Below are 22,525 nucleotides of genomic sequence, written 5' to 3'. Positions count from 1 at the left end.
CTCTGGGTGAGAAGGATGAATGGATTAAGCAAAGAAAAAGAAGACTCTTGGTCAGAGACAACAGTATGATGATAGCCAGAGGGAAGCAGGGTGGGAGGAAGTAGAAGAAGGTAACATGGAGATAAATGGTGATGGAAGGAGATTTCACTTGGGGTGGTAAACACAGAATACACTACACAGATGATGTATTATAGAATTGCATACCTGAAACCTATATAATTTTATTAACCAATATCACCCCAACAAATTTAATTTTTAAAGAAGAGTATACCACAAGACATCATTTTAAAAGTGTATAACTAGCTTCCCTGGGTGGCTATTTGAAAAAGGAAATGATCATTTGTATATATAGCTTATGTGTGTACGTGTGTGTGTGTGTGTGTGTGTGTGTGTGTGTGTATACATAACTAATATTTATTTAGTGCTAAAAAACTTGGAGGGGGGTCACAGACATGGCAGCCATAAAGATGGAAAAGCTGACAATCATGCCTGCAGGTCTGATGTTTGCATCTATAAGTGTGCATGCAGCCAAAGAAGAGGAATCCAAAAAGCAGCTAATGAAACCAGAGCAGCTTCCCATGTATACTTTACCACCTCTCCAGTCTAAATATGTTAAAGAACAGCCTGAGGATTTACAAATGCACTTTGCCTCCATCCATACTACAACTGATCATTATATTGACTGGTGTAAGGGTGTTGATGACTTTGTGAAAAATGGGATAATGTATACAGTACAATTTGGAAAAGATGAATATGTTTATCTGAAGAATCCACCACAAGATTTTCTTCCAAAAATTGGAGTGATTACAGTTTCAGGATTGGCAGGCATGGTTTCATCAAGAAAAGGTTCTACATTTAAGAAAATCACTTATCCATTGGGACTGGCTAGTTTAGGAAAATCTTTTTGTTATCCAGTTCAGTCCATAATAATTGCAAAGTTAACCAGGATAAAGGCATATGCTACAAGCCAGCAAATATAGGAAGCAGTTGAATAATTGTGGACAAAAACAACAAAAAAGAGTCACTTCCTGAACCTAAAGAAAAAACTAACGTTGAGTTTAAAGGGAACAAAAAGCGAGGAAGCTATGCTGAAATAGAAATACCTGCAAAAACAGCCCATGACTGGAAACACTCAATGGCTTTGCACCAGAACTCAGATCTGAAACTAAGACCAAATCAGAATCCATCTCAGGTTCTACACAGCTAATGCCTGACCCCAAACTCATGGATCACAGGCAGTCCCATCCAGAAGATGTCGATATGTATAGCACTAGAAGCTGAAATAGTCTACGTAGAGAATGGCAAGATTTGTGAAGTTCCAAAGCATAATGAAAAAAAAATCATGTGATGGGTAATTGTGATGCATAGAGCATAACTTAAGGCAAATCTATTTCTTACATCATCTAATGTATAGTCTGACCAGGGATTAAAACACAAACAGCAAATACAATCCAAACAATATTAAATGATTGGTGAAGAGACAGAGGTAGTAGTATCAAGAGGTATTTGATGATTTTTTTTTTATCCTCACCCAAAGACATGTTTGCATGTATCTTCAGATAGAGCTGGAGGGAGAGAAGGAGGAAGAGAGAGAGAGAAACATCAATGTGAGAGAGACACATCAACTGTTTGCCACCCACACAACCTCAACTGGGGCCGGAGACAAACTACAACTGAGGTACATGCCCTTAGTGGGAACTGAACCCGGGACTCTCTGGACTGCGGATCGATGCTCTAACTGCTGAGCCAAACTGGTGGGCCATTTAATTATTTTAAAGGGTGTTTATAAATAATAGAATATGTGAACACTTATCAGACTAAGATCTGAAAAAATATATATGTGTACATATCAATACTTATACACACATATATTTTCTTTAGCTTTTTCTAATTAATGTCAGCTAAATTAGAATGATTTGTGGAAGGATATGTTCCCTATCATTCTCTTTTTTCATTTACCAGAGCCGGAATAAAGCATTCATATTTTATGATACTTGGAAAAAAATATTTATTAAGTGCTTACAAGGTGCTAATCATTCTGTTAAGCATGATATGTGTGTGTGTATGTGTATATATATATATACACACACACACACACTCACACACACACACATACACACACATTATTACAATATCCTCATAATAATCCTATGGGATAAGTCTGTTATTACATTTTAGGCTTAAGAAAATGAGACTTTCAGATGTTCAATAACTTGACAAACTTATCATCTAGGATGGTTAACAGGAACTGAACCTAAACATTTAGACTCCAGAGCCCCTACTCTTTAAACTTTTGCCTAGAGTTTGCAATCCAGGAGATGGATTTGAGCCCACATGGTTGTTTTCTTTGGGCTGCGTGATGTTTTTAAAAAGGAAATGTACTTTGAATGCCTTTAGAAGGTATGAATGTTCATTACATCACAGTCCTTATAGCCTCCATCCTTCTCCCTTTATCATGTAATTTACCTGTTGCACCAAGTGCATTTGAGTTGTTGAAACTTGCTCCACTATACTTCTTCCTTTAATCTTTAACAGGCTCAGCATAAATCTAGGGTCCAAAAAACATATTTTATTTCTATACACCACCACCACGACCATCAGGAAAAATAAAAGAAAATAAGGCTATAATTTCTTTCCACCACTTTTCCCTGTGGTGGCCATACATAATGCCTAACATTCCTTCCTATATTTACTCTGTAAACCAAATTCAAGTCCAACTTCTACAGTATAGGGACAACTTGTTTTTGCCTAGAAACACAGGGCTGTGCCCTGAGCATGTACTACACGTATATAATAATAGGAGGGTCCCATCCTCCAAGAGATGCACCATTTCATCATTTGTTTGATGTCATATCCCTTATCTCTAAGCAATAGTTGATGACACATATACGTGTTCTAAGTGCAAACAAATTTAAGTCATTTTTATTTTGAAATGCCAAAGCCTCTGCTGATAGGTGTTGCCTTATGAACTCATTATTAATTACATGTCCATTATACATTCAGCACATAAGAATATTTTCTTAAATCACCTGTATCAGGAAGCTAACATATTTATTTGACTTTCTGGATTTTGAGTACTAGGAAGGGCTCTATGGTGGTGTTTGCTTTTTGGATTTGAAGGGTAAAATCTGAGTCCTGTGTGTAACCATGTTTTTGTTTCTTTAGAGAAAGTAGGAAAACACATTTTTAAAAGCTAGATTGAAATCCTCTTTGCTGTTCAAAAAATGGTGTAAAATGTTATTTATTTCTGAATCTAAACTCTTGGGAACATTATCTTAGCATTAAAACCAGTTTTTCTTCAGGAGCTACTCTCTCTGTTGCAAGTTCCAACAGAGCAGAGACAAAGACGGGTGCAGAGTGCTAAATTGATCCAGCTGGGTTATCCATCAAATCGGCTGAAGTTTGCACCTGGGGCAGTGAAAGAGCACGGTTACTAACCTTCTGGCAGAGGAAGGATTGGCGTTCTCTTCCCTTTATACATTTATACACAAGAGATTATTTTAGCCTTAAACCGAAAGAGATATCTACTATATGTTTAATAATTCAATTCACTAATTAGAACACCAGGACTCATTCTTATTTAGAATGTATTAAATACTTTAAACATAAAAAATAACCAATACACTCTGCCAACTTTACAATACATTAATAAATATAATTCACAAAGTAATCCAGTAATAAATAGCTATTACTATTATCTCCATTTCACACATGAGGAAACTCAGAGAACCAAGTGATGCTCCCAAGATCACACAGCTACAAGTGATAATAAACTAGGAATCCAACTTGTGATTATTATTCCCAATCCCATGTTCTTTTGATGAGTTGGCTGCCTATTAATTAATTCATTTTTTATGTATGTATTTATTTATTGACTGCTCCGATATTGGCAATAGACTCATTAGACAGGTAGCCCACTGTCTCACCACTCACAGTCAACAATCTGCATTAGAAATGGGTTAGGAGAATAGAAAATGCTCTACTTGCCATCACCTGACAACTTTCCCTTAGTCGGTATAAAGATATAAAAGCTCCAACAGTGCCCTGGCCAAGTGGCTCATTCGGTTAGAGCGTCGTCCCAATACACTTAGGTTGAGTGTTCAATCCCCAGTTGGGGCATGTATGGGAGGCAACCAATTGATGTTTCTCCCTCACAGCAATGTCTATCTCTCTCAAAATCAATAAAAATTTTTAAAATCCTCAGATGAGGATTAAAAAAAAAAAAAAGCTCCAACAGTTTGTTCCTAAACTGGTAGGCCAGTTTTCCCCATGGAACAATAGCTCTGCAGGGTGTTGTACATAGAAAGGTTTCTTTGAGGATCTGCAGTGTGCCAATGACCATGATTAGCCTAGGAAAGGACACAATATAAAGTGTTTTTCAAATATATTTGCCCAAGAACCCATTTTATAGAGTTACTGTGTAGATTCAAATACGTTGGATGCTCTTGGGGGGCCACTGTTCTTGAGAGTCCCTGCAACTTTCTAAATTCTGGAAACTTTGTCCTAGAGACCATCTCTCATAGCTTGAGAACACACTGTTTAGGACAGCTGGTAGTAAACTTACAGAATACCCCACCCAAATAAATGGGTATAGAATACAAATATAAATGGATTCAGAAATAACTCGAACAATTTAATGAATGTCAGGCATACTTATATCTTACCAAGGGAAACTAGCAATGGTACAACCTAACATCCCAGGCAGGGGTCACAGATGTCACTCAGCCCATTTCCAACCTGCCTCTCTCTGAGGTTATGTGGCCCAGGCCTGACTCAAGATGGCAGCTCTTGTGTTCTTAATTTATATTTACTTCAGGGTGGCACTCAGTACTGTATTCATTCTTATTAGTGATGATGAGATAAACTCAAGGATTAAAATTAATTGAGTTTAAATTTAGACTTATCTACATTTAGAGTATCTCATCAAAACTCAGTGTATTCTTTTGAACTAATACTTGTAACTTCCTTTTTTTCCTTCAGTGATGAGCAAAACTAGAAAGTAATATTTTATAAGAAATATTTTTTAAAATTCTCTTCTTTTTTTTGTTAACTTAACTTTAAATCCTGATTTTGGCCCAGGGTAGAAGTGAACTTTAATATTCTTTTTCCCATGGACTGGGAATGAATAGACGTGTTGCAGTATTATTTTTTGTTTATCTTGTTGTTTCTATTTTAGATTAAACCCAACAACATGCGCAGGCTTCATCCTGAAAATTCTCCCAATTCTTGGACTTCTCCAGAGGAGCTAGAAAGTGAGGAGCTAATCAAAGATACCTTCTTTTCCTGTGTTAGTTTCAATTTCCTGGTGACCTCTCCAATATCAAACATATCAGATGCTCTGTTGGAGCATTCTAGTTTCAGGGAACAGAATTCATCAGGCCGTGAAAGTGAGAAGCTATAGCAGTCCAACTTCGGTTTTTCTTCCTCCGCCTTTTCCTTCCTTAAAAGAAATGCAGTCTCCTTCTCCAGGCTTCCTTTAGATTTCTTTTCAAGGGAAGGCTGAAGGATGAATGAATGTGTGGTTTGCCTTTTGTTTATCTGCTTCTCTTTGGTCTATATTCTTCACCTCCCAGTCTCCATGCAGCTTCTTCTTTAATTTTGTAGTTGTAGGACTTCCATTCATCTTGATTTCAGGTGGTTTTGAATGATGTTCTGTAGTTTTGTGTAATTGTGGTGTCGTTGTGGGAGGACGCAATACCACGTTTACCTATGTCGCCATCTTGACCGGAAGTTAAAATTCTCTTCTTATCCTGGCATAAATTCCATAGACATTATATAACTTACTTATATATACATAATCTTAAATATATATATATATATCCTGGCTGGTGTGGTTCAGTGGTTGAGCATTGACCCATGCACCAAGAGGTCACCAGTTTGATTCTCAGTCAGGGAACATGCCCAGGTTGTGGGCCAAATCCTCAGTGGGGGGCATGCAGGAGGTGGCCAATTGATGTTCTCTCTCATCGATGTTTCTATCTCTCACCCTCTCCTTTCTTCTCTTTCTAAAATCAATAAAGAAAAAAAATATTAATATATATATATAATATCCTAATGGTACTGTAAATAAGAAATAGTAATTTATGATGAAATGACATGAATTTCAACATATAAATGCTCAAGTATTATAGTATTTCAGGATATGAAGAATACCTGAGTCATGCCCATTAAATAAATAATAATAGCCCCAACTTCATTGGGACAACTCAAAACATACCTCTTTCAAAAATTCCTTCAAAGCAATCATTTCTCCCCCACTTAGAATCAGCATATTAAAGAAATTTAACAAGGAAGCACTGTGTTTGAGTTACTTTTTTAAAAGATCACTTCAATTTATCGGTGGAATATAATGAACAAAATAAGCTGATGAACAAAATAGACCCAAAGACATAGAAAGGAATACAGTTCAGACTAACAAACCTTAGGGGAGGGGGTGGGGGAGAGGGATGAGATAAACCAAAGACCTTATATGCACGTATACATAATCAATGGACATAGACAACAATGCTGGGGAAGTGGGGCAGGATTGGGAGGAGGGTGGCTGGGCGGGGGGGACATCTGTAACAAAAATAAATTAATAAAAATTGCACACAAAAAAAGATGCTCTAACCAACTGAAAAAAAAAAAAAATAACTTTGGCTTTTATGTAGAGAATGAACTAGAGGGATTAGATGGAAACAGCAAGACCAGCCCAGAGGCTATGCAATGATCTGAACAAAAGATGCTTCTTTCATGCTACTGATAACCAAATCTCTAGTCAGCCTGTTCCCTATATCCAGATGCCTATTGGATATCTCTGTCTGAATATGCTGATGATGTAAAATATTTCAATCCTCAAATTAAATTTTAGCCCTGGCCAGTTTGACTCAGCCATTAGAGAGTTGGCCTATGGACCAAAGAGTATCAGGTTCGATTCTGGTCAAGGGCATGTACCTCAGTTGAGGTTCAGTCTCCAGCCCTGGTTAGGGTCGTACACAAGGCAACCAATCCATGTGTCTCTCTCACATCAATGTTACTCTCTTGCATGCCCCCCCCCACTCTATCTGAAGATGAATGAAAAGTATTATTGGGTGAGAATTTTTAAAAAATTAAATTTTAGACTATCCCTTATTCTGATACAACAAACTAGTGTCTCTAATTTTGTTTGTTTGTTTTGTTTTTATCCTCATCCGAGGACATTTTTCCATTTTTTGTTCAGATAGAGTGGGAGGGAGAGAGAGGAAGAGAGAGAGAGAGAGAGAGAGAGAGAGAGAGAGAGAGAGAGAGAGAGAAACATCGATGTGAAGGGACACATCGAGTGGCTGCCACCCGCACAACCAACCAGGGCCAGGGACAAACTGCAACCGAGGTACATGCCCTTAGCGGGAACCGAACCCGGGTCTCTCTGTACCGCAGGTCGATACTCCAACCGCTAAGCCAAACCGGCCAGGGCTAGTGTCTCTAATTTTATTACCATTTTAATATTACATATCTTTTTTGCAGCATCTCTTAAAGTTTTGCTTTGCTTTAGATCCAATCTCAGCCTTGTTCTTCCATCTGGAAAAAAATGACAGCCTCTTAGCTGGACCTCTACTTTGTATTTCCAGTTGCATTCTACTTTATGAACAGCTTCTGGAACAATGTCTCTCAAATGCCAATATCTACACCCATTCACTCCTTAGAAACACCATTTTACTCTGGCATTGCAAGATTGACCATTGCTTTCACATGGTATGGTGTGGTCATGGAACACATAATGAGCCAAACGCATCATCATGGTGTTAAAACTATGTAAGTTATATACTTCCAAAGAAATATCTTCCCCATTTCTTAACTCCATTGCCTGCTATCTTTTTCAATTTTTTACAGAATCTTACTGATGAGACCTAACCACCTACCACCATCCCCAGCACTTTTTAAAAGCAAGAACATCTGGTTCTCCCCTCTTAAATTACACACACACACACACACACACACACATACATACAAAGAAATGATGAAGAGTAAGCTCTTGGTGTTTGATACATTCATTTCAAATGTTAAAGAAAGTTCCAAAATTATGATATAAGAGAGTATAAAATGAAATACTTAAGTATTTTTTGTGGTTTTAAAATTCTCCATGACCTTCCAAAGCATCTGATCATTCTACTGTGGCACATCAGTTTAAATTTTCTATGAAGGAGCAGTACAGTGAATCCATGAAGCACTGACTTAAAAGTCATATTGTTTGGGTTTAAATATCAGAAACACCATTTGCTACCTATAAGAATTAGGCAAGTTAAGTAAACTCTCCATGCATTAATTCCCTAAACTGTTAAATGAATAGTAATAGTAACTACTTCATACGACTGTTTTGATGAGTGAAGGAGTTGTTGCATATAAAGCACTTGAGATGTTCTTATCATGGGGTCCAAGATGGCTGTGGAGTAGATGAAAGCAACACATACACCCTCCAAGAACCAAACTGGATTTACGGCTAAAATTTAGAACAGTCAACCTGAAGGGTACCTGAATAGGAGTATTATATCCAAGGATTGAAAAAGAAGTTACACAGAGACGGGTGAAAAGGGCAGAGGTGCAGAGAGGGCTGATCCCTGGACCCAGATGAAGAAGCTGAGAAGCCAGAGAGATATTTTGGATGCAAAAGTACCCCCTGAGGAAAGTGGGGTCTTAACCCTGCACCAGGACACCCAAACCAGAACACCAGGGCCAGGAAGAAGAACCTGCATAGCATCCGGCAACAAAAATAAGCAGGGACTTTGTCCACTGGAAAGAGGAGAGAGTCTGCTTAAATCTCAGGGGCTTTCCTTAAGAGCCAATGCACAGGGGTGTGCTCTTGGGCACTCACCTGGTCCTCTGGTAGAGGGAAGGAGACTGAGGCATACAGAAGCCATAAAGAGAAGATCTGGGTGGCATAGCTCTGGAGATCTAGAAGGTAGACTGTTGAGGTCCTAGTCCTGAGCTAACATCCCACACCTCCCTCAGGTGCTATTTTCTAGGGTTGAATGTTTGCTTCTATTCTTATGGTACCAGCTGGAGAAAGTTCACTGACCCTGTCCTCTAAATACTGGCAACACCACCCTCCCAAGCTCTAGTACTTCATAAAGGACTGTTGGCTATACCCAACAGGGATCTGAGGTATGCTCTTTTTCTGGAGAAACTACAGATACACTCTCAGATGACCATTGAACTGAGTGGCTTTGGAACAAGGACCAATCTTTCTCCCCTCCCATGAGTTAGGCAGGTGCCACTCCCAACAGAAGTCTCCCTTATCAGTGTCTCAGGCAGTAGAAAGCTGCAGAGCTAGGTAAGAGCATGCACTCACACCCCTCCTATGGCCCTGTGCCACTCCCAATAGAGGGCTGCCTTGAGTTGTATTCCCAAATCCTGCTGGCATTGGCCTGCCAATTGCAGGAAACACAATTCAGAACTGGGACATTTGACTTGACCCCCATGGAGCCTCCTGTCAGGGTCTCTGGAGGCATGCTGCTAAACCAGGAGAAGGCAAGCAGCTCACTCCCCTCCTGATGGCCAATGGCCCACAGCACCCCCAACAAAGGGATGCTTTGATTTGCATTCCCAAATCCTGCTGGCCCCATCCTGCTCAACTCATATCAGTGGGGGGAAGAGGATACAACTCAGAACTGAGACATTTAATGCAACCCCCTTGAAGCCCTACATCAGTGTCTCTGGCAGTGCACTGCAGAGCTAGGGGAAGGTGAGCAGTTCTTTACCCTCCCAAGGGCCAGTGCCACCCCCAGCAGAGCTGCCTTAATCTGTTCTTCTAAGCCCTACCTGTACCATCCTGCTTGTGCAGCCTCTCAAGGGAAAGGGGACATTTGGCACCACCCACTAGTAGCCTCTTGTCAAGGTCTCTGGCAATGTACTGCTGAGCTAGTGGAAGGCTAGCAGCTCGTTCTCCTCCTGAGGGCCTATGGCTGGCACCATGCCCAGTGGATGGCTGCCTTGATCTGTCTAGATCTGTTCCTCCAAATCCTGCAGAAGAGAAGAAAGCTGGGAGCATAGCTCAGAGCCAGGAGCTTTGTAATGCGGTTCTGTTGGGGTCTCTGAAGGCATAGCTGCAGAGCTAGGGCGAGGAGGTATACAGCTTCCTCCCTTCACTTTGGCCAGTGCCACCACTAAGGAATAACTGCCTTGATCTGTTTTCATAAGCCCTTCTGGCTCTATCCTGCTAGGCTCCATTTTAAAGGAGGAGGATGCTCTGATCAGAGTCAGGACATTCAGAGTGTATCTACCTCAGAGGCTCTAGTCCTGGGCTTGAGTAGGCTACAGAACTAAAAGGAGGCCCTGGCCAGTTTGGCTCAGCGGTAGAGCATTGGCCAGGGGACCAATGAGTCGCAGGTTTGATTCCGGTGGAGGGCATGTACACCTCAGTTGCAGTGGTTGCAGTTCGTCCCTATCCCTGCTCAGGGCCTTGTGGGAGTCAACTAGCTGATGTGTTCCTCTCACATCGATGTTTCTCTCTCTCTCCCTTTCTCACCCCCTCTCTCCCTCCCACTCTGTCTGAAGATAAATAGAAAAATCTTTGGGTAAGGATTTAAATTTTTTTTTTCTTTTTAGAAAAAGGAGTACAGCTTCCCCCCGCCCCATGGCACAGTTGGTGCCATCCCCAAAAGAAGGCTTTCTCAATCTATCTGTCCAAGTCTCAGTGACCCTGTCCTGTCCTGCTGAGCTTGCTCCTGCAGTAAGAAAAGCTGGCTACACCCAGCCTGAATCAGAGGTGCACTCCTCCCCAGAGAGCAGAGTTGGAGACTCTGGTAGACACTGAGTAGTATGGCTCTGGAGTAGGGGTCACATTCTCCCCACTGAGTCCTGGACCATCATGCCCCAAACTAGGGGACCCACTAACCCTGTCCACCCAAACTGGTTGCCCTAATATACTAAGCTTGAGTCTTATGAAAGGGTCAGTGGGGCATGGCCAGCTTGGGCCCACTCACAGCCCAAGACTCTGCATAAGACTCTGGCGGAAGTCCAGGCAACCTTGAGGGGAAGCAAAGTAGCCGACAGGTAAACATTGACCTCAGGGAGTCTTGGTCTTTTATTGATCTGACCCCAGCTCAGATTTCCAGAAAGCTGACCTATCTACACAGATTTCCCCTCCCATGCACACACAGGTCCAGTAGATTTAGATACAAACAGCAAACAAAGTGGTAGCTCCAGACAGGTAGCCTCAAACTGGTTACACACAACATCTGACAGAAACATGTACCTGAACCCCACCAAAGTGGACCTAGAACCAACACAATCATTGATGGACTTCAGACCACATCAGAGTTTGACCCAACCAGCCACACAAGTGACACACTCAAAGGAAGAATCCGGCAGGCACCAGACCATGCTGGGAACAACTCTTTTTCAGGGGACAGACCCTGCACAGCATCTCCTTCACAGTGATAAAGGTTTACCCTGTAGCAACCCAGCCCAAAGAGTTAACTCCACCCATGAAAGGGCCAACAGCATTTATCAAGATTCAACTACAACAGGGGATGCAAATAACCTATAAGAAACATTTCTGGAGCACAGAGCATGGGTGGTCAGGAAGATTGTGCCACTGAGCACAACAAGACACCTCAAAACTGTACCTGCATAGCAACGTATACACCATAATAGGGCTGGAGCCTCAGTCAGCCAGCCTAAGGGGAGATTCCACCCACAAATGGGCCAATAGCAGCCAAGACCCAATTACATTGGGTGGGGGGAGAGCCATACAATCCACACAAGGGACATTCTCAGGGCATCCAGCTCAGGATATTAAGGAGATTGTACCACTGGGTACCTTAGGACACTTATTACATAAGGCCACCCCACAAAGACTTGTAGTCATAGCAGTTTTATCTAATACATAAAAACAAATACAAAGAGACAGCTAAAATGGGGGCACAGAGTAACAACGCCCAAATGAAAAAAAAAGAGGAATCTACAGGAAAAGAGCTAAATGAAATGGAGGAAAGCAATTTTTCAGACACAGAGTTCAAAGTAATGGATATGAGGATGCTCAAGAAACTTACTGAGAACTATAAGGAACTTAGTGGGAACTATGTCAGCATGCAAAAGGACATAGAAACCATGAATAAGAACCAGTCAGAAATGAAGAATATCATATCTGACATTGAGAATACACAGGAAGGAATTAAAAGTAGGTTGGATGAAGCAGAAGATCAAATCAGCAATTTGGAGGACAAGGTAGGAAAAAACACCCATTCAGAACAATAAAGAGAAAAAATAATGAAAAACAATAAGGATAACTTAAGGGAACTTTGGGACAATATGTAATGTAACAACATCCACATCATAGGGATACCAGAAAGAGAAGAAAGCAAGCAAGGGATAGAGAACCTATTTGCAGAAATAATGACAGAAAACTTTCCTAACTTGGTAAAATAAAATGTCACACAAGTTCAGAAACACAGGAACACCCACACCAGGACACATCATAATTAAAATGCCCAAGGTTAAAGACAAACAGAAAATCATAAAAACAGCAAGAGAGAGGCAGTTACCTAAAAGGAGTTCCCATAAAGCTATCAGCAGATTTCTCAATAGAAACACTTCAGGCCAGACAGATTTGGCAGGAAGTATTCAAAGTACTGAAAAGCAAGAACTATCATCCAAGACTTCTCTATCCAATAAAGCTATAATTTACAATTGAAGGTGAAATAAAGAGCTCCCAGACAAAAGAAGCTAAAGGGGTTTAGTACCACCAAACCAGCACTGCAAGAAATTTTTAAGAGACTACTTCAAATAAAAAAAAAAGAAAGAAAGAAGAAGAAATAGAGAGACAGAGGAATATAAGCATAAAGAAATAAATGACAAGATATACATACCTATCCATAATAACCTTAAATGTAAATGGATTAGTTATACCAATCAAAAGACATAGGGTAGCCAAATGACTGACAAAATATGACCCATATATATGCTGTCTACAAGAGACCCACCTCACAGCAAAATATTCACACAGGATGAAAATGAAGGAATGGAAAAAAATAGTCCATGCAAATGAAAACAAAAAAAACAAAAAAAAACTGGGGTAGCAATACTCATATCTGAAAAAAATAGACTTCAAAACAAAGGCCATAACAAGATACAAAGAAGTTCACTACATAATACTAAAAGAATTGATCCAACAATAGGATATAACCCTTGTAAACATATGTACCCAATACAGAAGAACTTAAAAATAAAATAAATAAAATAAAAAAACTCTTACTGGCTTTAAGGGAGAGATCAACAACAACACAATCATAGTAGGGAACTTTAACACCCCACTGTTATCACATATTCAACAAGAAAACAGTGACCTTTAGTGATTCACTAAATCAGATGGATTTAATTGATATTTACAGGACATTTTATCCCAAAGCAGCAGAATATACATTCTTCTCAAGTGCACATGGAACATCCTCAAACATAGACCACATGTTAGAATGCAAAATAAATCTTAACAAATTCAAGAAGATAGAAATTATATCAACCTTCTTCTCACATCACAATTACATAAAACTAGATATCAACTACAATGAAAAAATGTTGAAAATATTCAAACACATGAAGGCTAAATAGCATGTTATTAATCAATGAATGAGTTACCAATGAGATCAAGGAAGAAAACAAAATTCCCTGGAAACAAAAATGAACACACAACAAAACCAAATTTATGGTACATAGTGAAAGCAGTCTGAGAGGGAAATTCATACCATTACAGGCCTACTTCAAGAAGCAAGAAAAATCTCAAGTAAACAATCTAACCCTACACCTAAAAGAATTAAAAAAAAAAAAAAATGGGAAAAGCCCAGAGAAAGTAGTAGGAAGGAAATAATAAAGATCACAGCATAAATAAATGAAATAGAAGCTAAAGTCAGTACAAAAGATCAAAGAAAGCAAATACTGGTTCTATAAAAAGATAAACAAGATTGATACGCCTTTAAACAGACACATCAAGAAACAAAAAGAGAGGACCCAAATAAGTAAAATCATAAATGAAAGAAGTAAAAATTGACATCAAAGAAATACAAAGGATTGTAAGAAAATACTAATGAACGACTATATGCCAACAAATGGGACAACCTAGGTGAAATGGACAAATTTCTAGAAACACACAATCTTCCAGAACTGAATCAGGAAGATTCAGAAAACCTGAATAGTCCAATAACAACTAATGAAATTGAAGTAGTAATAAAAAAATTTCCTCCGCAAACTAAAGTCCTGGACTTAATGACTTCACAGGCAAATTTTAACCAACAGTCAAAGAAGAACTAACACCTATCCTTCTCAAACTATTTCAAAAAAGTTCAAGTGGAGGGAAGACTTCCAAGCTATTTTTTACGAGGCCAACATTATCCTAATTCCAACATCAGACAGACACTACACAGAAAGAAAATCACAAACCAATATTCCTGATGAACATAGATGCTAAAATCCTCAACAAAAGATTAGCAAATCAGATCCAGCAGCAATACATTAAAAAGATCACACACCATGATCAAGTGGTATTTATTCTGAGGATGCAAAGCTGGTACAATATTTGCAAATCAGTAAATGTGACACATCACATAAACAAGATGAAAGATGAAAATCACATCATCATATAAATAGATGCAGAAAAATCACTTGATAAAATTCAGCACTGATTTATGATTAAAAGCTCTCAGCAAAGTAGAAATAGAGGGATTATACCTCAACATAATAAAGACCATATATGAAGAACTTATATCCAACATCATACTCAATGGGCAAAAACTAAAAATGTTTCCCTTAAGATCAGAAATAAGAAGGTGATGTCTGCTTTCACCACTCTTATTCAACATAGTACTGGAAGTTATAGCCACAGTGACCAGAAAAGAAGAAATAAAAGACATCCAAATTGGAAAGGAGGATGAAAAACAGTCATTATTCATAGACGACATGATATTGTATACAGAAACTTCTAATGACTCCACCAAAAAATTAATAGATCTAATAAGTGAATTCAGAAAGTAGCAGGACACAAAATCAATATCCAGAAATTGATGGCATTTCTGTACCCAATAATGAAATATCAGAAAGAGAAACAAACAAACAAACAAACAAAACAATTCCATTTACTATTGCAACAACAAAAAATAAAGTACCTAGGAATAAATTTAACTAAAGAAGTACAAGACCTATACTCAAAAAACTATAGGACATTGAAGAAAGAAATTGAGAAAGATACAAATAAATGGAAGCATATATCGTGTTCATAGATTGGAACAATTAACATAATTAAAATCTCCATACTACCCAAAGCAATCTATAGATTTATTGCAATCCTTATTAAAATACCAATGACATATTTCTGACATCAAGAAAATATATTCTAAAAATTTATATGGAACAACAACAAAAAAAAAAGACCCTGAATAGCCTCAGCCATCTTTTCAAAAAAGAACAAAGTTGGGGAAAATCACAATATGGGATATCAAACTATACTACAAGGCCATTCTAATAAAAATAACCTGGTACTGGCATAAGAACAAGCATATTGATCAATGGAACTGAACCGAGAGCCCAGAAATCAACCCACACCTCTATGGTCAATTAATATTTGACAAAGGAGGCAAGAGTACACAATAGAGAAAAGACAGTTTATTCAATAAATAGTGCTGGGAAATTGGATAGCTACATACAAAATAAATGAAACTAGACCACCAACTTACACCATACACAAGAATAAACTCAAAATGGATTAAATATTTAAATGTTGGACTTGAAACAGTAAAAATCCTAGAAGAAAACAGGCAGTAAAATCTCAGACATCTCTCATAGCAATATTTTTGCCAATATATCTCCTAGGGTAAGGGAAACAAAGGAAAAAATAACAAATGGGACTATATCATACTAAAAGTTTCTGCACAGCAAAAGTAATCATCAACAAAATAAAAAGGGAACCCACTATATGGAGAACATATTCACCAATGACACATCTGATAAGGAGTTAATTTCCAAAATATCTAAAGAACTTGTACAACTCAACAGTAGGAAGGCAAACAATTCAATTAAAAATGAGCAAAGGGCCCTGGCCAGTTTGCTCAGTGGTTAGAGCGTCGGCCTGCGGTCCAGAGAGACCTGGGTTCGGTTCCCGCTAAGGGCATGTACCTCGGTTGCAGTTTGTCCCTGGCCCTGGTTGGGTCATGAAGGTAACAACCACTCAATATGTCCCTTTCACATCAATGTTTCTCTCTCTCTCTCTCCCTCCCACTCTATCTGAACAACAACAACAACAAAAAATGAGCAAAGCGCCTGAATAGACACTTCTTCAAAGAGGATTTACAGATGGCCAAAAGACATATGAAGAAATGCTCAACATGACTAATCATCAGAAAGAGGCAAATTAAAACCACAATGAGATATCACTTCACACTTGCCAGAATGGCTAGCATCAATAAATCAACAAACACCAAGTGTTGTCAAGGATGTGGAAAAAAGGGAACTCTCATGCACTGTTGGTGGGAATGCAGACTGGTACAGCTGCTGTGGAAAACAGTATGGAGTTTCCTTTTAAAATTAAAAATAGAACTGCATTTTGACCCAGCAATCCCATTTCTGGAAATATATCTTGAGAATCCGAAAACACCAATCAGAAAGAATATATACACCCCTATGTTCACAGCAGTGTTTACAATAGCTAAGATTTGGAAACTGCCCAATTGCCCATCAGTAGATGAGTGGATAAAAAAAGCTGTGATACATTTAAACAATGGAATACTATGCAGCTGTAAAAAGGAAGTAACTGTTACCTTCTGTGACAGCATGGATGGATCTGGAGATTAAAATGCTAAGCAAAATAAGCCTGTCAGATAAAGAAAAATACCATGTGATCTCATTTATGTGTGGGATCTAATGAACAAAATAAACTGATGAACAAAATAGAACTAGAGACATGGATACTTGGTACTGACAGATATCAGGGGGGCGGTGAGTAGGGCAAATGGGATGAAAGAAGGGGATGACAATAGCCAAAGAACATACATGCATAGCCCATGGACACTAAGAAACTAAAGGTGAGGGCCAGAGAGAGGGGAGGGAACATCTGTAATAATATCAACAATAAAAATAAAACAAAATAAATTAAAAATAAAACACTTGAAATTGTAGTTGACACATGGAAACAATTTCTTAAGCATTACCTGTTCCTAATGCAGTAAAGTTTACCCTTAAAATTCTTATAAGTATGTATATATGTATAAGAATTGTTTTGTTAAATTAATAGCCCCTTTTCAAATAAAGATATGAGGTCTAACAGTTACTTATAACACTTATAATACCACTAAAAAAAAATTACAAATTAGGAATAGTTCATAGGGTGTAGAATAAGAGAAGTTTCAAAAACATTCAAGTTCCACTCATTAATCTTATGGAATATTTGTGACACTTTTAAATGGCTATGAAATGAGCCTAATGAAATCTTTTTAAAAGCTGAGTTCTCAATGGTATGATTCTTAGGAAATCCTAAGTTTATTTTATTGATGGCAATCTTTGGGCCACCCTAGGAACTTTATTTCATTGAAATCACCAAGAAATTGTAGTACTAAGGTTCCTTCCCTTTCAGACCAGAAATAAGATTGAGAGAAAACAAGTTTTTACCATTTTCCCAGTAGATCACTCTCTCCAGACCAGAAAAATACCTTTTTTTTAAATCCTGCTGAAGCAGGGAGGGGGCAGGAAGATATTAACCAAATAACTTATGTGCATATATACATAGCCCATGGACACAGGCAATAGTGCACTGAAGGCCTGGTGTGGGGTGGGGGCTGATTGGAGGGGTCCAAAGGTTGGGGGAAATGGGGGACATTTGTAATACTATCAACAATGAAAAATAAATTCTAAAAAAAAATCATATGTCAGTAGATGGTTATCAATAAAACATGTAGTTTGTTTTTCTTTTTTTTAATAAGCATTTTGGTCAGACTGGGTGTATGTGAGTTGTGCCTTGAGGGTAGCTCTGTTTTGGAGGGAATTGGCCACACTATTTTTGGAAACCAAGGAGCTTTCAAACAGAACTTTAGCACTCAGACATCTCCCTTCTGAGATCTATGTCACTTAAAAGTGGCTGATGAAACAATCCTATATCTTCAGGGATACTTTGATATGGAACTTGGGCATATCTTACGTCTCCTTGGGATTTTTAAAGTGGCTATTATCTCTTGGAAGTGTTGGCGAGGGTGTGGAGAAAAGGGGACTCTAATACACTGCTGGGGGAATGCAGACTGGTGCAGCCACTATGGAAAACAATATGGTGTTACCTCAAAAAATTAAAAATTGAACTTCCATTTGACCCAGTGATCCCGCTTCTAGGAATATACCCTAAGAAGACTGAAACATCAATCAGGAAGAATATATGTACCCCCATGTTTGTAGCAGCACTATTTATGATAGCTAAGATCTGGAAACAGCCCAAGTGCCCATCAGTAGACGAATGGATAAGAAAGCTGTGGTACATATACACAATGGAGTACTATGCAGCTGTAAGAAAGAAAGATCTCTTATCCTTTGAGACTACATGGAGGGACCTGGAAAGTATCATCCTAAGTGAAACATGCCAAACAGAGAAAGACAAGTATCATATGATCTCACTTATTTGTGGAATATAATGAACATATGAGTCTGAGGAATGGGGTAGTCCCAGAGACGTGGAAGTGGGGTACAGACTGACAATCCCCAGAAGAGGGGGTGGTGGGGGAGAGATAAACCACAGAACTTATATGCATGTATGCATGAACAATGGACATGGGCAACAAAGCTGGGGACAGGTCAGGGAAGGAGGGAGAGGGGGAATCAGTGGGGGAAAAGGAGAAACGTCTGTAACAAAAATTAATTAATAAAAATTTTTTAAAAAGCAGTGGTACATATACACAATGGAGTACTATGCAGCTGTAAGAAACGACATTGAGACGACATGGAGGGACCTGGAAAGTATTATCCTAAGTGAAATAAGCCAAGCAGAAAAAGACAAATACCACATGATCTCATTTATATACGGAATATAATGAACATAACAGTCTGAGGAATACGGTAGACCCAGAAACATGGAAGTAGGGCACAGACTGACATCCCTCAGAAGAGGGGGCGGGGCGGGTGGGAAGAGATAAACCACAGAACTTTTATGCATGTATGCATAACCAATGGACATCGACAACAAAGCCTGGGATGAAGCGGGGGGGATGGGGAGGGGGTGCCAATGGGGTAAAAAAGGAGAAACATCTGTAACAAAAAAAATTAAAAATTAAAAAAAAAAAAACTGCCTTGTGGACTTGAATCTTCAGCATGACCATCTCTGAGTTTGACTGGCTGGCCCTCTGGAAGAGGAATGAACTGAGAAGCAAATCTGGCTGTTCTAGACAGAGACTCTATAAATATGTATGCATTTATATAAAGATATATGTAAAATCTCTATATGAAGCTTGTTATAACCCTCTTGTGTAATGGGACATGCTGACTGCCAAGAGACTTGCTTTTCTGTACTGTCAGGCAAGCCCATGTTATCAAGATATTTTTATGCTACTTACTTTCTCTTTTCTAAATAAATCGGGGTTTGGGAAGGGATTTGAGGGGACACCCATCATTTTATTGGGGATCCTTTTTATACTGAGACACCTATTCTAACTTGAGTCCCACAAGGTCCAGCCCTCTTTTCTAAAGGAAGTGGCTGAAGAAGTCTCTTCTCTCTGCTTCTTTGCTCTTCTCGCTAGTCTCCAGGGTGGATGCTGACCATAGTTTTCACCGCTTATTGGCTCCTCCCATGGGAGGATCCACAGCAATATCCCAAAGTCACTGAGCACCTTTGAGAGCCCCTGCAGAATTTTCTCATCACCCATAATTAGGAGCTCGGTGCTCTCTGGGGGTGATGCAGTTAGAAGTGTGGGCCTCATTATCTACTCCTTACAGCAGTTAACAGAAGTGGATAGGGCCTTATCCTCTCCTGAGCTCTTCAGTCCTTCTTCTTCTGTCCTTGATCCTAACCTTTCCCTTGTCCAGATCTGTGACTCATGGTAGAAAAAGAAAAGGCACTTCCTTTTCTTCCATCACTTCCACTTGGCCCCTTTGCCTGGCTCCAATGTGGAGAACCAGAAGGAAGGAATGGGAGCTAGGAACAGGAGCACGTGTTAGAATTGGAGCTGCAGGACCCCTTGGGGTTGTCCTCTCTCCCTCACTGCTCCCAGAACCTACTGACCCTTCCCCCTTTGGAGGAAAGGCCCATTATTGTAACCTCTATTCTTCAGCCTTCCTACAATCTACATGTCTGACAACTCAACACACCACAGGGTTAATGTTCCCACCATACCTTTAACCAAACAACTAGACAGACAACTTCTAATACACATCTCAAGGTAACACAGGCTATGTTCCATGCCTACTAGTCTCGAGGCTGGCAGAGTAACCCAACCAGTCCCCAACTCCCACTGCACCATTGGCTGGGTTTTATAAGGGAAATTTTCTGGAGAATGGCTGCCTAAATGAAGCACTGGCCAACACTACTCATGATCATCCTGGATTTCCCCAGTGGCTGATTTTCTTGTCTCCTTGCCTTCTGGAACAGGGGTGAATGCTTAACTTTCTCTCTTCTCCTTTCCAGACCTTCTACCCTGAGTTGGTAATATTTGGTGAGGTCTGTTCCTCCCTGTAATTGCCTTGAATCATGCAATTTAGAGGTCTTGGAAGAAAGGTGAATAAGTGGAAATGATTATTATGATGCTCAAGAGACTGATGATGTGACATGGCAAATATAGAACTGACTTCAATTCAAAAACGAATCCTTACTGAGTACCTGCTCATTTTGAACACTTACTGTATACTGAGTACTGACTAGAGGAGGTAGATGGGAACACTGCAATTATCAATATGGGCCCTACTAACACTGGTATGATCAACATGGGCCCTACTAAATGGGTATTATAAGGTATACACTCAAACATGATGAACGTGAGGCTGAAAGTGATGGGAGACAGCATAAGAAAATATTTGTGACATTACTGAAAAGGCATATGCAGTTGGCACAAAGAATAACTTTCTAGAAGAGATTGCATTTGAGCAAAGTTTGGGAAGTATCTTTGTAAACTGGGAGGAGACTATAACTTGAAAGGGTGAAAGGATGAGGTGCTGGAAGGAAAGTTTAATATGCTTTCATTTAAAATATCAACCCTCTCTGTTATTTCTCCTCATGGCCAATGTCTGTCAACTGTCCTGACCCTTTAAAATGTCCCTAGCCAGATGCAATCATTGAAACTGCCTCATAACCACTGGTTGAGAACTTGGCAAGATTTGAAGGGCTTTTGTTATTGTTGTTGGGTATTTTTGTTTCCCATGAAGACACGTGACTTCAACCAAAAACAAAAATCCTGCCTACCTGCTTAGCATCTTGTCAGAGAAATTGTAAACTCCTTTCACATCAGGGGATGTTTTTTACAAATTCCTTTGAAGTCCAGCATATGCATGTATTAAATCAATATGGAATGAGTGAATAAAGTTGAGAAGGGGGTTAAATAGCACATAATCATCCCCTACATCTCTACAGTTTAATAAAACATCATTATATGCTTGTCTCTGATAAATAAAACCACTTTTAATGTCTTCAATTAATTCATTTAATGTTTAGTGCCTGCTCTTCAAGGGGAAGGATGCAACAGAAGGTACAGTCAGAGTCCGCATCATGGAAACCCTCATATACCATACTAAAAAGCAGAATGTTATCTTATGTAGGTCAGAAAATCATTGAGGAATGTTGTGCATGATATAAAATGGTCAGTTTTCTTTTACAGCTAGAACACTGATGACAATGTAAAAGATAGATTTGAAGGGCAAGACTGGAAGCAGGATTAAAGGCAAGACACCAGGTGAGAGCCCTGGCTGGTTTGGCTCAGCGATTAGAGCATCAGCTTGTGGACCAGAGAGTTCTGGGTTCAGTTCCCACTAAGGACACGTACCTCGGTTGCAGAGACACACACACCACTTGGTGTGTCTCTCTCAAATCGATGTTTCTCTCTTTCTCTTCTTCCCTCCCTCCTTCCTGTTCTATCTGAAGATAAATGCAAAAATGTGTTCAGGTGAGGATAAAAAAAAGACACCAGGTGAGAAATGATGAGAACTCCAACTAGAGCAATAGTCTTCAGGATATAGAAATGGAGACAGATATAAGATACAAAGTAAATACAATTTGGTGACTGACTGTTGGGGGTCCAAACTCAAGAATGAATCTCAGATTTCTAAATTAGATAACTAGGTGGTAATGGTTTAGAAAATATGATTGGCTTCCCTTCTGATAAGAACCCTAGACTTTTCTAATGCTTCTTTCATATTACTTATCACACTGGAAATGCCATATTTGTCTTTTCTGTTAGCCTATAAAATGCAAAGGGTCCTGTACAACACTGGGTATTCACCACTATCTCTATCACCTGGTATAGGTTCCAGCACATGCTAGATACTTCATAAATACTTCTTGAATTAAAATTGGCATATTAATTTGATGTGATTCCTATATATCTAGGAAGAAGATAGTTGGGGGGAG

General features: G+C 39.2%; 1 pseudogene; it reads left to right on the top strand.

Annotated features, from left to right (window-relative positions):
* Positions 1-452: 452 nt before the first annotated feature.
* LOC118618975 lies at positions 453-1,281 on the top strand (annotated as a pseudogene).
* Positions 1,282-22,525: the final 21,244 nt, after the last annotated feature.

The sequence above is a fragment of the Molossus molossus genome, unplaced genomic scaffold (assembly GCF_014108415.1).
Source record: "Molossus molossus isolate mMolMol1 unplaced genomic scaffold, mMolMol1.p scaffold_m16_p_6, whole genome shotgun sequence".
Lineage (NCBI taxonomy): Eukaryota > Metazoa > Chordata > Mammalia > Chiroptera > Molossidae > Molossus > Molossus molossus.
This window is presented reverse-complemented; position numbering and strand designations above follow the sequence as displayed.